Below are 14177 nucleotides of genomic sequence, written 5' to 3'. Positions count from 1 at the left end.
TTAACTTACCTGGGCGGCTTGCCCACCGCTTCTGATTCACGCTTGGTGAAACCAGGGCCGGATCAGGGAAGAAGAAACAAAATAAATTAAATAAAAAACCATAACAGGAAGTTAAAACACAAAATCAACCTACCTTTCCACCCTGCTCCGATGTCCAATGTCCCCCTCTCCGATCTTCACTCCCCGATGTCCCCCCAATCTCCCTCTCTTCACCCCCTGATGTCCTCCCGATCTTCCCCTTTCCCCTCCCGATCTTCCCCTCTCCCCGCCCGATCTTCCATTCTCCCCCTGATTTTCCCCTCCTCCCCCCGATCTTCCACTCCCCCCCCCCCCCCCCCCCACTCCGTTCCAGCACTGGATAACTTTTTTACGCAGGCAGTAGCCATGCGCTGCCTGAAAGGGTGGTGGAGGCAAACTCAATCGTGGCTTTCAAAAAGGAATTGGATAAATATTTGAAAAAGAAATTTGCAGTGCTATGGGGAAAGAGCGGTGAATGGGACTAACTGGATTGCTCTTACAAAGAGCTGGCACAGGCTCGATGGACCGAATGGCCTCCTTCTGTGCTGTAATGATTCTAAGGTTCTATGTGCGCGTGGGTTCCTGACTGGAGTCATAAGCCACCGCTTAAGGGGATAGTCCTTGTCGTCCAGTAGTCAGCCTTTGACCTGCCGAGCCAGGTGAAAGATAGTTGGCACATTGGACTGCCGCATAACTAAGTCATTGTGACTGCTCCCAGGGTAGCGGGCATCGACCTCCATGATTCGATGCGTGTGGTCGCACCCCAGCTGCACGTTCAGGGAGTGGAAGCCCTTTCGGTTCACGAAGACGGCCGAGTTGATGTGCAGGGCACACAGAGCAATGTACGTGCAGTCAATGGCATCCTGCACCATGGGAATGCCAGCAATGCGAACGAACCCCTGTGCTCACTCGTTCTCCTTGTCTGTATCAAGAGGGAAGGTGATGAACCTGTTCCTCATCTCGTACAGTGCATCTGTGACCTCCCTTAGCAGCAGTGCACTGCATACTGCGAGATGTTGCACATGTCGCCAGCAGAGGCCTGAAATGATCCTGAGCCGTTGAAGTTTAACACCAGGGTTACCTTCACAGCCACAGGCAATGCTGTCCTTGCCCTGCTCTGGGGCTGTAGTTGTGACTGCAACAGTTGACAGATCTCTGGCACGGCCTCCTTGGTGAACCTCAGCCGTCAGATGCAATGCTCCTCGCTCATGTTGAGGTACGAGAATTGGGCCCTCATTATATATGGCCTCCTGCTCAGTGCCCTGCGCCTACTTGTCGTCCCTCTCCTCGCAGCTTGACCTGCTGTGCGTTGGCCTCTCTGCATGCTCCCAGTCGTGCTCAATGCCCAGCGGGAGCCCTGGCAGACCACCCATGGTTGCCAGAAATGTTGTTCAACCACAGTTGTAACTTTCTGAACTGTAAGGCAGCACCTGCCAAACCACTCTCAAATGTACCCATAGCAACTCTCAGTAAGTATAGGGAGCTTCAAAAAACTCTTCCTAGTCCACCAGCAGCCACAAGCAATAATCCAGAAACTAACCTGCAACACCTGCATGGTCCCTTTAAATAGCGTTGGTCAGGGGTCCTCCAGGCCATCGAAGACGTGTTCAGGTTACATGGTTCACACAGGGCGTTGAGCTGAGCGTTAAGTTCAAAAATGGTGTCTATCACTTTAAATCAGCATTGCACACTGATTGTACACATTTTCTCCCTACTTTACATACTGCCGGCATTCGCTCTCTCCGCACGCGCTAATACCTATACCAAGGTGGCGTTCGGCGCACGTCACACTGGAAACGTGCGTGCGGAGCTGAGATGCCATCTTGGCACTTTGAGAGGCCATGTAGCGCCGATACAACAGACGCTACACGGCCCAATTTCTAGCTCATTGAGCTAGGAAAAGACTAGGCTTGACTGTGATGCCATCTGTAGTTGAATAGCTTAATGACACATAGTCAAGGGTCACAACTGAAGAATATTGAAGAAGATACTGGAGGACAGCTGGCACCCATGGAACCCTACCCCAGAATAAATCAGCACTGTCGGGAGAGGAGGGAGGAAAAATGGAGGCACACAGAAAATGTTTTTTTTTTAATTCCTATTTGCAACTCCTCTGTGTCTGCAACAGTTTGTTTCAAGCAATTTTTAAAATCCTGTGCAATTAATAAATTACATTTTAAAGAAGTGAAAATCCAATAAGCAGTTTGTGCCCAATCGTTTGACTGCATGTGGTTGACGCTCCTCTCTTTTACACTGGGTCTGGTGCAATCTTGTGATGGGACCTGGTGTTTACTGAAGAGAAGCAGTGCTAATAAACTTCATGTTAATAATTTACAGAAACACCAGTCTCTTAAAAGTAAAAGGTGACTGTAATTCAGGTACAGCGTTGAATATGGTGCTGTGAGAAGAATACATACATGGTGAAGCTGACAATTCTGTGGGAGCTGCATCAAAGAAAGGTGTTGAACTATGCGGTTGGTGGCTGAGGTCTGAGTGCAAAGCTGCAGGGTGGAAATGTGAAGGGAAAGCGATGGAGATGGACTCACTGGGTTTGTGGGGCCATGGATGGCAATGAGAGGAACAAAGGCTGGTCGTGTAATAAAGGGGACTAAGAGTGCAGCAGAGAAGCTGTTGGGGTGAATTGCCATCGAACATACGAAAATGATGGATAGCTAAAGAATCACTGGTCGTCTAGTCTGTCCCATGTGGTCCATTACATGAGAAAACATTCAGGTTAAGAATGACTGTGGGCATAGTGGAGATGTCCACTCACACCTACACTAACTTGTGTGGCCTTTGATTGAGCAGTAAGTGCTAAAACCTGAATGTTTCCTTAAACATTTTGGGTAGATCGGCTAAAATGATTTCTTTATATCGGACACAGATGAGACAATTACTATTAAATCCTAAAAAAGTGTATTGTTGTGAGCATTGATTTTAAATAAAGGTGAAAACAAAGGTGTGCTTAACTTAGGCTTGTTTTTCTTAAAAGATTATACATTTTCACTTCAATTTGACAAGCAAGTGACATTTTGTAAAACTGGTACTGTCAGAAGTTTGTAACATAGAAAAGAGTGAAACCGGGGCTCATTTTATTGGAACAAAGAAAGTTAAGAGGAGATCTAAAGAGGTGTTCAAAATTATGAGAGTTTTGAAAAAGTAAGAACTATTTCCAATGGTCGATGACTCGGTAACGAGAGGATGGACATTTAAGATCATCAAAAGAACAAAAGGGAGAAGTTAAAAGAATTTTTTTTTATGGAGAAGTTTGATAGGACATGGAATGCTTTAGCAGAAACATTGGTGGAAGCAGAATCCATAATAGCTTTTAAAAAAGTGAATAAATATATAAAAAGGCAACGCAACTAACTACAAAGCTCTTTCAGAGACCCAGCACAAGTGCACTGGGCTAAATGGCTTCCCTCTGTGCGGTAAGAGTCTATGATTTGAGGTTATAATATTCATAGGATCTAACTAACCATTCACAAAAACGCAGGGAAAATTTTGGAATTGCCTCAAATGAGCCATAGTGGTAAGGTCTGTGACTGATCAGGAAACAAACCGTAGGAAAATATTTGAGACTGAATTCTCAGGGAGAAAGAAACTAAGTAATGAAATGCATAAGTTACATACAGAGACAATTACACTATAAAGACAAATGTGTAGATTATAAATACACTACAGTAGAAATATGTCTGTACTCTACAGGAGTGTAATAAAGTATGACACAAGAAAAGACAATTAAGTTCATTGAGCTGCTCTTTCAACAAATGAGGTACTATTCCCAATATTCTAAATATGAACAGACTTCATAAATCATAACTTTAAATTGAACAAGAAACAATGAAACTAACACATTTCATGGTCATTAGACAAGTGTTAAGACCATTCCTGGGTTTTAAGGGGGATCTTAAAGGAGGAAAGGGAAATGGAGAGGTTAATTTAAAATCACAAGATTAAGGATGTGATTCAATGTAGGTTAACGTTGACATTGCTTTCATGGCCGACACCATCAAAACCATAAGTAGATACAGATAAGGAAGGCCATTCAACCCATCTTAGCTCATCCATCCAGAAACACCCTATTGTCTTGTTTCATCCGCCTTCCCCCACACAAAAAAAATCACACCATGAAATGTTTTTTTAAATGACTCCAGGTCTTTTGCCTCCATCACCCTACTTGGAAGTCCATTCCTTGTGCCGACCATTATTTGTGTGACAGGTGACATTTGGAGTTTAATGTGGAAAGTTAAAATCCCTTTTAACTATAGACTGATTGGTGTGGAGCTCCCAAATGTTCTGGCTGTGTGTGTTTGCACATTCTATTTCCAGGGCACTTTGTCTTCTGTGGTAATGTAGCTTTCCAGGATTTCTATAATTTTGCTTTTCATTGGCTCTTAGAGAGTGGACATTCTCTATTCAACTTGTTATTAACATTATTAATATTCTTTTACAGTTTGATCGATAAAAGAGTTCCAGAAAAAGTGGAAGTTGCAGTCAGACACTGCTGAACATCATGGAGACCCTCACTACATTTTCCAGATGGTACCTATATGCCATACACGGTTACTTCTGTGAGGTAATGTTTACAGCTGGATGGGAATTCATAGAAAATGCAAACTGGAAATTCCCGGGGGTTACTAGTGTGTGGTCCCTCTTTATCTACGGCACTTCAATCCTCATTGTGGAGAAAATGTACCTTCACCTTCGGACTAAGTGCAACATTCTAATAAGATGCCTGATTTATACACTCTGGACATATGTCTGGGAGTTTACGACTGGCTTTATTCTCCAACAGTTTAATGCCTGCCCGTGGGATTATTCCTCTTTCCGGGGGAACTTTATGGGGCTAATTACTCTTGAGTATGCAATGCCGTGGTTCCTTGCTTCAATAGTCGCAGAGCAGATGGTGATTAAGAACACTTTGCGGTTACGTTTTGATGGACAGAGCGAGCCAGATTCAAATCAGAAAGGATGCAAAGAATATGTGATGCACAAAAAAATCTTGTAAATGTGTTGCATCTGACTCATTTTTCAAACCTTGCCAAACATTTTTTACTTAAAACCCATCAGTTAATTTTTTTTCTTTTTTGTCATTTATTATGGTTCTTCTATGGTTCGATTATCATTTTTTATTTGCCTTTTTCCAGTTTTCTCCCTCTTCTTTCCTGTAAATACTAACTCTTGTTACAGTTCCATTATGTACCAGCAGTAGCCATCTGGTAGTTTGCCTATGGTGACATTCTTCATGTATGAGCCTTGCCAGTGCATTCATTAGGCTACTCCTTCATGGAAGGCATCACAAATGAGCCTGATCCTGTTTTCACCCAATGTCCACACACCTGTTTTTTCAATAGGTATCACTAGTAGCAAACACCAGCGGGAACTTTGGCGGGTTTTTCTCATTCTTATTCCTCAGGCACTGAGGCTAATTGTAGCGTTCCAATTGCTGAGATAAAGTAACTCAGTACGGGCTAGCGATCTAACCTGGTCTGTGTGGCTTAATAATACACCACATGAACCAGAAAGGACTGCAGTCCATTTTGTGGGGCCCAAAATCCCATACCCCTCAATCACCCACTCCCTCAAATATCCATCCAATTTTCCTTTAAGTATCTGCCTGCATTGTCTCCCTGGGTAGTCCATTCAAATCATTCACTGCTCTGCATAAGATAGATCTGCACTAAACTGTCTGTGCGCCTTCCCTCTTCTAAGTTTGAACCTGTCTCCCTGGTTCTAGAATTTAAGGTAATCTCAAAAATGTTATCAGTGCTCAATTTTGCTTTTCCCATAAAAATTTTGAATACAAATACATTCTTGTATCCTGGAATTCCTGCAGATCTCAATGTAATGTGATACCATCAGGGATGAAATGGAGCCCTGATTTACCTCATCTTCTCTCCTGGTGTCCTGCCCTGCGGGTCTTGGCCTTTCACCTGAGTTTCTCAACTTCGCAAAAGTCCTTTATACAAATCCCATATTTTTTACTGATAATGTTTGTCCAAATTACTGGAAGGGAAAAAGTGATGAAATATAACTGAAAGAAATGTTTGAGTTTTTCATTGTTTAAGTGGATAACTTGACATATGTCTGTATCACAATAGATATTAAGCTTGGAGCTTAATGCAATAAATTAAAATCCATTTTACACTTCTCCCGTGTAGTATTGTTACTGAAACTATGTTTGGGTTTGAGATGTGGTGCATTCCATGTATTGCCCAGATGTGAAGTAGGTTCCTGACAGGGATAGAGTGAAGGATGATTTTCTGTGCCTGATGGTTCTTTTTTTGGCACAGCTGGACAATATCATGATTTTAAGTCAGAAGCCTCATGCCACTCTTCCAGTTGCTTGGAGGCAGGTGGAACATTATGAAGCAATCTGAGCAATTTCCAGTAATGATAGCATTCAGTTTACTGCTCCAGCATGTGATCGGGCATCCTCAGAAGCCAATATCACAATGCTATCCATAACAAAATCATCACACAGGCCCATGCTTCCTACACTTCACCGTTATTATAGCACAGTCCTCAGGGCCCAACCATGTTATATGTCACAACAAGCTTACTATTTTGTCTTTGTACAAGACCTTGGTCAGGCCTCAATTGGAATACTGTGTCCAGTTTTGGTCTCCTCACATGGTGGGTGATATTGATTTGGAAAGAGTGCAGAGGAAGGCCACTAGACTAATTTCCAGTTCAAAGTATTTTAGTTTCAAGTTAGGCTAAAAAAGCAGGGACTCTACACTTTAGGGAAGCATAGACTTAGCGGTGATCTGATCGAGGTTTATAAGATAATGAAGGGAATAGGTTGTGTTCAAGTTGACAGTTTGTTCCAATTAAATAGGTTAGTGAGGACCAGGGGTCACAATTTTAAGTTTTGTAAGGCCAAATCTAGGTTAGATGTCAGGAGGTGGTTCTTTTCCCAGAGAATAGTGGACCTCTGGAACAGGCTGCCGGCTCGAGGGACGGATACTGATTAGCTGAATTCCTCCAAGCAAAAGCTAGACCTATTTCTGGCTGGGGCGGAGACCACCTCTTACAAAAGATAGGTAATACATTGAATTCAGGGCCAGAGTGATCTCTTGGACTAGTTTCGATCGCCTAAGGGGTCAGAGAGGAATTTCCCAGATTTTTTTCCCCCAAATTGGCTTGGGATTTTATCTGGCTTTTCGCTTCTCTCAGGAGATCACCTGGTTTTGGGCAGGGTGGGGAGTGTATATATTGTGTGGGACATGCGGAATGGACCAGAGGGTCTTTTCCTGGCCGTCATTGTGAAGCAATACATAAAATGAATGAACTACCCATTCAGGAATAAATAATATTTGCATTTATATAGCACCTTATCATATTTAACGTCTTCTCCCATCAAAACCATATTGTGTGGGTCCATCTACCCAACCCAAAGAAAGGTTCCACATGTGTCTCCTTCCCCTCCCCAAGGAGCATCAAAAAGAACTCCAGAGTATCTAACTAACCTTACCTTCTAGATTATACATTGATGACCAATTGCCTTCTTTGGAAGGTAATTTGCAATTCTTAGATTCCTGCTCTGAATTGTGGCTACCAGTAGTTGGGTTAAATCTGCTTGAACTTCTCATATTTAGGATCTTTACAAGTATGAAGACAGAGCTGAACTCAAAGGCAGGCCCAGAAGAAGGACACCGTTCTGTCCAGTTCCCTACTAGCATATGTAATACAGAATAATTAGTATTATGTGTGCAGAAAATGTACTTACTATTCTGTTAGTTTTTTTCAGGCATTTAATATTTATGTGTTAACATATTTTAACAAATGCAAACATTTTATGTTTGGACATTATTTTCAAATTATGCATTAAAACAGTTGACTTGTATAGATTAAAAAAGCACTGTAGAAGGAAAACAACATGTAATCAGGATAATTTTAGCACCAATTGTATTTGAAGACAGCAATGTTATTAAAATGTAAATTAAACAGAATGGGGCACCTTTTCCTACTGTGAAGTATATAAATAAAAATAACGACAGCTAATAGATGAGAAACCTATCAAATTATAAATCTCCTTCAGTTATGTTAACTCTGTGTGTACCTCACTACACCAAATATGAGTTAGAATTAGTCCCTGTGTTAAAACAGAAAAAGATTCATATCTCGATGTTCTATAATACCTATCTTTAACCTCTGGCAAGTTCAGGAAAACTCCTGTCTCTCTGTGCTGACAATAATTCTGATATTAGTAATAATAGAGCAACTCAGATATCAAGAATAGCTTAATTAATGCAATATTGACCCTAAACTACAAAAATAAATATTAATACAAATTTTAAATAAGAATGAAAAACAAATTTCACTTGTGCTTGCCCCAGTGTTCCTTTGTCCTCTTATTCTCTGCATTTCATTTTTATTATCTTTTATTTGGCAGGGAGGTGGGCACCAGAATGTGACATTAGAAAGGAGAAACAAGGTGCACAAAGGATTGGGAGAGACAGATAGCACTAGAGTAAGAAATAGTACAGTATTAGGTGGGATAAGACTAAGAGAGAATACGAGAAGGTCTAAGACGGGGTTAGAGTGCATGTGTATAAACGCATGAAGCATGGTAAATAAGGTTGGTGAGTTGCAGGCGCAAAAAGCCACATGGGAATTTGATGTAGTGGCGATAGCGGAGACCTGGCTCAAAAAAGGGCAGGATTGAGAACTAAGCATTGCTGGATACTAAATATTCCTGCATACAAGGTTTTCAGGAAAGACAGGGAAGGAAAAAAAGGAGGTTGGGTTGGCAGTATTGATTAAGGAGAATATTGCAGTGCTAGGGAGAGAGGATGCCCTGAAGGGGTCAAGGACAGAATCTATTTGGTTAGAGTTAAGAAACAATAGAGGTGCCATTACACTACTGGGTGTATTCTATGGGCCACCAACTTGTGGGAAGGATATAAATGAGCAAATTTGCAGGGAAATTACAGAAAGGTACAAGAACTATAGGGTATTGATAATGGGGAACTTCAACTATCCCAATATAGACTGGGATAGTAATAGTGTAAAGGGCAAAGAGGGGGAGGAATTTCTGGTGTGCTCAGGAGAACTTTCTTGATCAGTTTGTTTCCGGCCCAACGAGGAAGGAGGCATTGCTGGATCTAGTTCAGGGGAGTGAAATGGGTCAAGTGGAGCAATGGCCAGTGGGGAAACATTTCGGGAACAGTGATCATAGTATCATAAAGTTTAGATTAGTTATGGAAAAGAACAAGCAGCAATCTAGAGTAAAAATACTTAATTGGAGGAGGGCCAATTTCAGTGGGTTGAGAACGGATCTGGTCCGGGTAAATTGGAATCAAAGATCGGCAGGCAAAACTGTAATCGAACAATGGGTGGCCTTTAAAGAGATGATGGTTTGGGTACAGTCCAGGTACATTCCCACAAGGGGGAAAGGTAGGGCAACCAAAGCCAGAGCGCCCTGGATGATGAAAGAGGTAGAGAGTAAGATGAAGCAGAAAATGTCAGATGTCAGGTTGATAATACAAGTGAGAACCAGGCTGAATATAGGAAGTACAGAGAAGTGAAAAAGGAAATAAGAGGGGGCAAAGAGAGAGTATGAGAATAGACTAGTGGTTAACGTAAAAGGGAATCCAAAAGTCTTCTACAGACATATGAATAGTAAACGGGTAGTAAGAGGAGGGGTGGGGCCAATTAGGGACCAAAAAGGAGATCCACGCATGGAGGCAGAGGGCATGGCCGAGGTACTAAATGAATACTTTGCATCTGTCTTTACCAAGGAAGAAGATGCTGCCAAAGTCACAGTAAAAGGGAAGGTGGTTGAGATACTGGATGGGCTAAAAATTGATAAAGAAGAGGTACTAGAAAGGCTAGCTGTACTTAAAGTAGATAAGTCATCTGGTCTGGGAGGGATGCATCCTAGGTTGCTGAGGGAAGTAAGGGTGGAAATTACAGAGGTGCTGGCCATAATCTTCCAATCCTCCTTAGATATGGGAATGGTGCCAGAGGACTGGAGAATTGCAAATGTTATACCCGTGTTCAAAAAAGGGTGCAAGGTTATACCCGGCAACTACAGGCCAGTCAGTTTAACCTCAGTGGTGGGGAAGCTTTTAGAGACAATAATCTGGGACAAAATTAATCGTCACTTGGACAAGTGTGGATTAATAAAGGAAAGCCAGCATGGACTTGTTAAAGGCAATCATGTTTAACTAACTTGATTGAGTTTTTTGATGAGGTAACAGAGAGGGCTGATGAGGGCAATGTGGTTGACATGTATATAGACGTTCAAAAGGCATTTGATAAAGTACCACATAATAGGCTTGTCAGCAAAATTGAAGCCCATGGAATAAAATGGGCAGTGGCAGCATGGAAACGAAAGTGGTTAAGTGACAGGAAACAGAGAGTAGTGGTGAATGGTTTTTTATTGAGGAAGGTGTACAGTGGTGTTCCCCAGGGGCCGGTACGAGGACCACTGCTTTACGTGGATAGACTGGAGAAGCTGGGGTTATTCTCCTTAGAGCAGAGAAGGTTAAGAGGAGATTTGGTAGAAGTGTTCAAAATCATGATGGGTTTAGATAAAGTAAATAAAGAGAAATTGTTCCCATTGGTGGAAGGGTCGAGAACCAGAGGACACAGATTTAAGGTGATTGGCAAAAGAACCAAAGGCAACATGAGGAAAATCTTTTTTACGCAGCGAGTAGTTATGATCTGGAATGTGCTGCCTGAAAGGGTGATGGAAGCAGATTCAATCATGGCTTTCAAAATGGAATTGGATAAATACTTGAAGGGGAAAATATTTGCAGGGCTACGGGGAAAGAGCGGGAGAACGGTACTAACTGGATTGCTCTTACAATGCGCCGACAGGGGCTGGGGGGGCTGAATGGCCTCCTTCTGTGCTGTAACCATTCTATGATTCTATTCTCAACTCTTTTTTATTACTTGGTTTAAATTCTTTTAACTATCTTTCTTACTGCGCTCAGAGTCTATTTTGAAGATGGGAGCATCATTTTTAAAAAAGTTTTATATTGAAAATCAGCTTTAAAGGCCAACTTTGCAGCCAGGGAAATGCCTGAGCTTTTAATGTTACTTCTGCAGAGTGACATGGTCACATCATACCAGGTCAATCCTTGCTGCAAAAAAATCGTTTCAAAACCAGCAATTGTGTGGCGGCAAAGCTTAAACTCATTCACATTGCTGAAAAGGGTAAAAGGAGCCTAGGTGGCTCATTGGATTGGAGGGACTGTTGACCTGTGCTGCTGTGTATCTTTTCCTAGCAGTTGGCTGAAAGCAGTATTGGCACTGCTTGGTTAGTTGTCTATTCTCTTAGCCAGGGAAAAGATGCATGAGAGGGGAATTTCAAATATTAAAAAGGTTACATTTCATGGGAAAAAAGTCTTGATTTCTTTTTAAATGCCTCATTTTTAAAGGAATCCTCTAGGACATGTCTTTAGTACATAAACCTCTGGTATTTTTCTGACCTGCACACTACCGTATCTAAAGCTTCACTTATACTACCTGAGACCAACAGTTGCAGTATAAGTTCCTTGTTGCCACTGCCTGGCTGCTACCACAGTTCTTGTGCCCAGGACAGAGCTCTGCCTCTGTCTGATTACAGGCGTTCAAAGAGCTCCTCTCCCAGTGGATTAAAATTTGAATGCTAAAAGAGCATGGACTGGAGCATCCACACTTTCTAAACATTAGAATCAAATCCAGATGCATTTTAAAAGTCTCTGGAAAGTCCAAGAGAACACCTGAGCACTTTTTAAACCGGATTTGACAACATACTGGAGTTAAATTCTAAATAGTGTCAATCCTAAGTGGTGTCCTTCAGAAAAACTCAGTTGACTTTTCTCTCTGGTCACCTCGGGCAGCATTGCTGCAGTTGCAGTACAAATCAATCTTGCTTCTTGCTCTCTCTGTTCCTCCCTCTTTTTAAAGCATATTTCTCTTCTTGCTTACAATTCCATAGGCCCAACTGTGGGGAGACCAGGCATAGAATCATGCAGCACAGAAGGAGGCCATTCGGCCCCTCGTGCCTGTGCCGGCTTTTTGAAAGACCTACCCCTGCTCTTTCCCCATAGCCCTGCAAATTTTTCCTTTTCAAGTATATATTCAATTCCCTTAGCGCATACTAACACTACTCTAAAACTGGTTGATAAGAGTGGTGTGAGAGAGCCCTGGGGTGATTCTCCCTCTGACTTACCATTCCTCCCCCATTGTAAAGTGCCTGAGCTCCACTCGGCACCACCTCACAGAGCTGTGGCTGCAATAACGGGCCAGAAATTGGGCTGAGCGGCATGGCAATGCTCTCTGCAGCTCTTGCGCATTAAAACAACGAAAGTACTTTCTGCCGACTCTGTGGCGTCGACTTGCTTGATTTTTAAGTTTTTTGAAATTGTGCGCTATCAATTCAACCTCTCAGCAACGTGAGATGATTCGCATGGGACAGTCTGTGGGAATGGAAGGCATGCCCACAAAATCTGAGAGGAAGAGAAGTCTCGCCCACAAGCAGGCTCACAGACTTCATTCATTTAAAGTTAGGATTCTGGAAGTCATTGTAAACAAAAATTTTAATTTTTTTAATAAAAAGCCAAAGAAATAATTGAAATAAATTAAAGAGACAGAAGGGAAAAGTATTTTTTTTAATGATCAAAGACTATTAATATAAGGAGTAATATGAGACTTCACATTTTTTAAATTTAATTTTTAGTTGTTTGGCAGTCATAAAGAGTTATCACGCTTTTAAAACTTAGTTTAGACCTGGTATTTTTAAGCGTACTTTTTGGTGGCATAATTAGTTATGTTCCAGCTGGACAGATGAGCAAGTTTGCGATTTTTCAGTGATTTCTACTGTCGCGTGCGATGGCCCTTTAATTTGCAGCTGTCAAATCGCCGACGAACCAATAGGAGCAAGTTCATGATTTCCGTGTTTTAGTGCGTGTGTGCAAACGCGGGAACTTGCTCCTTCAATTCGCCATAGAAAATGGAGAGTGCTGTTGAGCACCTCCATTATTTTGGGAGCAATTTCTGCCCCAATATCAATTTGTTCTTGCTGGAGTTCAAAAGGACACAGCATGTATTAGGCTGCTTACAGAGCCAGTGCAGAGTGGTTCAAGACAGAAAGTCAGAGCTGCTCTGTGTTAAATCCAGTCAGCTACTGGAACACGGCGATATAATAAAAAGTCTGAACAAAGTCTTCCTGAGTCCATTAATGTTTTTAGTCCCAAAACATAATATAACTAGAGAGTGCACATTCAGAGGGAGGCTAGGCACACCATGGCAAGTTTTTAAAACATTTTTCCATTTGTAAATGTTTTTAAAGGACACACAATGTTTAGGGGGATAGTTCCAGTAGAGTATTCTCCAATCTGTATAATGGATATTCTGTAAAATGTAGTTATTAATTTCAGTGGGAACCTGCTACTTGGTTTTCCATGAAAGTTCTTTTATGCTTCTTTAAAAAATACACAAGAATGGCCTTTTCAGGTTTATTGCAAGGCTTTATCTTGGAATATTCCTTTAGATGATTTTCTCTCTTCTGGTTTCACCTTTTACAACAACAACTTGCATTTATATAGCACCTTTAACGTAGTAAAACATCCCAAGGCACTTCACAGGAGCGTTATCAAACAAAATTTGACATCGAGCCACAGGAGCTATCAGGACAAGTGACCAAAAGCTTGGTCAAAGAGCTAGGTTTTAGGAGCATCTTAAAGGTGGAGAGGTTTATGGAGGGAATTCCAGAGCTTAGGGCCTAGGCAGCTGAAGGTATGGCTGCTTATGGTGGAGCGATGAAAATCAGGGATTAGAGGAGCGCAGAGATCTCGGAGGGTTGTAGGACTGGAGGAAGTTACAGAGATAGGGAGGGGCAAGGACATGGAGGCATTTGAAAACAAGAATTAGAATTTTAAAATCGAGGCGTTGCCGGACCGGGAGGTGATAGGAAAACGGGACTTGGTGCGAATTAGGATACATGCAGCAGAGTTTTGGATGAGCTCAAGTTTATGGAGGGTGGAAGATGGGAGATCAGCCAGGAGAGCATTGGAATAGTCAAGTCTAGAGGTAACAAAGACACGGATGAGGGTTTCAGCAACAGATGAGCTGGGGCAGGGGCGGAGATGGCGATGTTATGAAGGAGGAAGAAGGCGGTCATGGTGATGGATCTCATTTGCGGTCAGTAGGTCAACTTA

Source organism: Heptranchias perlo, chromosome 8 (assembly GCF_035084215.1).
Source record: "Heptranchias perlo isolate sHepPer1 chromosome 8, sHepPer1.hap1, whole genome shotgun sequence".
Lineage (NCBI taxonomy): Eukaryota > Metazoa > Chordata > Chondrichthyes > Hexanchiformes > Hexanchidae > Heptranchias > Heptranchias perlo.
Note: the sequence above shows the minus strand (reverse complement) of the source record.